This window comes from Zingiber officinale, chromosome 11A, assembly GCF_018446385.1.
Source record: "Zingiber officinale cultivar Zhangliang chromosome 11A, Zo_v1.1, whole genome shotgun sequence".
Lineage (NCBI taxonomy): Eukaryota > Viridiplantae > Streptophyta > Magnoliopsida > Zingiberales > Zingiberaceae > Zingiber > Zingiber officinale.
This window is the reverse complement of record NC_056006.1, coordinates 69,890,864-69,895,004: the sequence shown is the minus strand read 5'-3', so window position 1 is coordinate 69,895,004 and position 4,141 is coordinate 69,890,864. Positions and strand designations below refer to the sequence as shown.

The 4,141-nt window shown below is 49.5% G+C and overlaps 1 pseudogene; it reads left to right on the top strand.

The window, feature by feature from the left end:
* The first annotated feature begins 643 nt into the window (after positions 1–643).
* Positions 644–3,373, top strand: LOC122032527 (annotated as a pseudogene).
* The last annotated feature ends 768 nt before the right edge of the window (positions 3,374–4,141 follow it).

Here is a 4,141-nt window from a genome sequence, read left to right as displayed (position 1 = left end):
ATTTAATTGTTAAATCTACCGCACACATGATCATTTTAATAAATTTATATATAAATTTTTTATAATAGATAAAAAATAAAATAAAAGGACTTTTGATTTAAATAAGTTGATAAAGAATATTTTAATATTAGTATGCTATTTTTTTTAAAACAAAGGTATTTTTTTATATATAAATTTCCTTTATATTTATTAACTGAGATGGCGTGTCCGCATTAAATTAGCTACTTTATATAAGTTACGTCAGCGATCCGAAGGTTTGTTGTGCGATCTCCGCAGATAGGGGTAAAGGAAGAATAAATTAGGAGTTATAATTAATAATGATGATGATGATGATAATAATGTGACTAAATTAATTAGTATTAAGTACAATATAAATTTATTATTCTTTAAAGCGTTGATAATAATAATAATAATAATAATAATAATAATAATAAAAATAAAAATAAAAGACATGATCGCATTTCAAATTGGGCATGAATTATTGGATCGATTAAACAAATTAAATCCAACTTAATTTGATTAATTCCGACCAGATAAATATCTCTTAATCGTGTCTTAATTCATCACATCACATCACATCACATCACATCCTAAGTCAAATTGGACCGTACCGAACTGATCATCTGAACCAGTCAATTGGACCGGTTTGCGTGTCGAACCCGCAGTCATGAACGAGTCGAAGCAGGGTTGAACCGGTCATTCTCCGAAGCAATAAGGACCGCCGTCGTGTCCCCTAGTCCGACTACCGTCGTCCTCCCTCTCCGAGGCCAAGTTACGATGAGCTTCTCCACCGCCAACAAAACCACCGACTCGCCGTCGATCCGATGCCGCCGCCTCCGAATCCCGCCTATCTCTTCTTCCTTTTAACCCTCCTCCTCTGCTCCTTCTCCGCCATCGCCTCCCCCTTCTCCACTCTCGCCGTCTCGCAACTCGCCCCCAATATCACCCTCGTCTGCGCTCTCGTCCCCTCCGACCTCCTCCACCGCTACGATCTAAACTGCACCAGGGCCTCCACGGGTCAGCAGTTTCTATACCGCGCCGGGGCCACACCATACGGAGCCGTCGCCGCCGGAAATGGCTTCCTCTGCGGCCTTACCCTACCGTCCGACAAATCCAACTCCACTATGCGTTGGTGGGCCTTCCCTGACCATGGCAACGAGACTTACGAGAAGAGGATCTACCGGGGTCCGCCCCTCGCCGCCCTCGCTTCCGGCGACACCCACGTCTGCGGCCTGAAGGGAGGCTGGCCGCATTGTTGGAGATGGAAGGAGATTAAATTCCCTCCCGGTATCGAGTTCTCCGACATCGCTGTGGGGCGGAACTTCGTCTGCGGGCGGAAGAAATCCGGCGGGATCGGGTGCTACGGGAGCGACATGGAGGTCACCAATAACGTGCCCGATGGAAACTTCAGCTTGCTCGCTGCTGGGACCTGGCACGCCTGCGCGAAGTCAGATGCCGGCCGGCTGACTTGCTGGGGCAGCGGAGCACCAGTGCCGGATTCGGATCAACCCGACATCGTGTCCATCGCATTGGGGGAGAACAAGACCTGCGTGCTGCGTTATAATGGAACAGTTCTGTGTTGGGGGGAGGGCTCACATCCGCCGGAAAGCCTCGCTGGGGAGCAGTTCTTGAGGATCCAGGCGAGGGGCGACGCCATCTGCGGCATTTTGTTGCTCAATTTCTCGGTGGTTTGTTGGGGGAACGAGTTGTTCCTGCAGAACCACACTGTCTATAAAAGCGTCTTACCGGGGACGTGTTCTTCTCCAGCCTCGAGCTGCGTCGGCTGCGTGGTGCTACCAGGCTCCGGTAACATGTGTCCATCAGGCGAGGTCATCTGCCAATCGTGCCAGCTCGATTACAATACGACGGTCAGTCTGCCGCCGTCTCAGCAAATTGGTAGTGGTCGCAAGAGGACAATTTTTGTGGTTCTTGGATCCGTGGGATTCAGCTTGGGATTGTTAGGCTTGCTGGGTTTTCTCGTCTTTCGAGCTCTCAGGAAACGGAGCAATGCCGGAGTACATGGTTCGGTGCGGTCGAACCGCCGGAGGCAGCCATTGGCGTCGCTGGATTCGTCTCTCGACGGTCGGCTCGGTGGAGGGACTGTTGAAGAGTTTTCGCTACAGTTCCTCTTGGAGATTACTGACAATTTTTCGGAGACGCACAAGATCGGATCGGGAAGCTTCGGTGCGGTCTACCGTGCGACGCTTCCGGACGGGCGTGAAGCCGCGATTAAGCGCGCGAATCCGGCGTCCGCTGCGCCGTTCACGTCCAGGCGACACGAGCAGCTTAGCCGACTCGACCAGGAGCAACGGGAGCGCGCATTCTGCTCCGAGCTGGCCGTGCTCTCGCGTATCAACCACAAGAATCTGGTCCGCCTTCTGGGCTTCTGCCGGGAGCGCGGTGAACTTGTGCTGGTGTACGAGTACATGGCTAACGGCACCTTTCACGACCACCTCCTCCGGCGTGGTCATCGCCGCTGAGCTCGTGGAGTACTCGGCTCCGCCTGGCGCTCGACGCGGCGCGGGGCATCGAGTATCTGCATGCGTACGCGGTGCCGCCTATTATCCACCGGGACATCAAGTCCTCCAACATTCTGCTCGATGAGGAGTGGATGGCCAAGGTCGCAGATTTTGGGCTATCGCTGACGAACCCAGAGGACGAAGGAAGCGTCGCCGCCGGCACGGTGGGGTACATGGACCCGGAATATTACCGGTTGCGCCGACTGACGGAAAAGAGCGATGTTTACAGTTTTGGGATAGTGTTACTTGAACTGGTCACAGGGTACAAGGCCATCCACCGGAGCATGGAGGTAGAGGGGGAGGACGGGGAGGCGGAGGGCAGCACCACTCCGCGGAACGTGGTGGAGATGGCCGTGCCGTACATTGAGACAGACGAAGTGGCGCGAATTATGGATCGCAGGGTCGCGCCGGCGTCGTCAGAGGAGATAGAGGCGGTGGCGTACGTGGGGTACGTGGCGGCAGAGTGCGTGCAGGCGGAGGGGCAGGACCGGCCCACCATGGGGGAGGTGGTCGGGGCGCTGGAGAGAGTCTATGCGGCTTGCTCAGGCGCCACCGCCGCTCGGACGGAGTCCACCGCCGGGCGCAGGGTCTTGTCGCGGGCGCCAAGTTTCATGTGAGTGGCCTGAAACAAGTTCACGTATATCCAATTCTTTTCTTCTTCATATTTTGCCTCTGTTCTTAGATTTCAATCTGATTCCTCTGACAAATATTCGATTATTTTTCCATGTGTTTTTTGATCTGTTTTTCTTCGATTTCTCCTCATTCGATAGCTATTTGTTTTTCTCTAATGCTTGAAAGGTATTCACAACTATTCTTGTAATTGTTTTCAAGTTGAAGTTGCAATAATTTTAGAATTGTTACCATCATAGACCAAAGACATGATTTTGCTCTGCAGTTCTTTAAGGTCCCGTATAGTTGTCAAGGACTCAAGGTGCTAAATGATTAGGTGAGTGATGATGACAAGGTTGGCAAAATGGCTCGATCCCAATATAGTAGAATTCAGCACATTGCCATAGCAAATTAGGTATGTAAACACTTGGATCATCTTTAGTAATGCAAAAGAGATGGCAGCACACGCCACAAATGACTTGGAAGTGATGATCATCAAGTATTGAAAGTTTCAGAGATGTTTTTACATATACGAGTTTACTACAATAGTAGTATTAACAAGTGTAGTTTCGAAACCTTGGTTTGATGCTGATAGAGTAAGTCCAACTAGGCCCCCTAAGGATCATTTCCACTTGATCTTGCAGTTAGAATGTCATTCTTTATTAGGTCAACTGGATCGTCGTTGTTACTTGCTATAGGGGTAATATCACCCTTCATACCAAATGTGGATCCAGTTGTGGATGTGTGCAAGAAGAGCTAGTGGTTCTTCCTTCCGATCACCCCATTGGCCATGAATGTGAAGTGTATTCTACTTTCTAGCTGCTTCATCATCTATAATTTAAACAAAGTTGTGTGTCCCAACCTTCTATTTTTCAGTGGACCTGCCCATGATTCACAGGAGCACTTGAGTTGAAGCTGTTTTGAGGACAATAATTCACAATTTGCATTTTGTGATTATGAAATTATGGCTTATTTTCCAAAAGCTGATAGAGACACACTTGACCTTCAACATA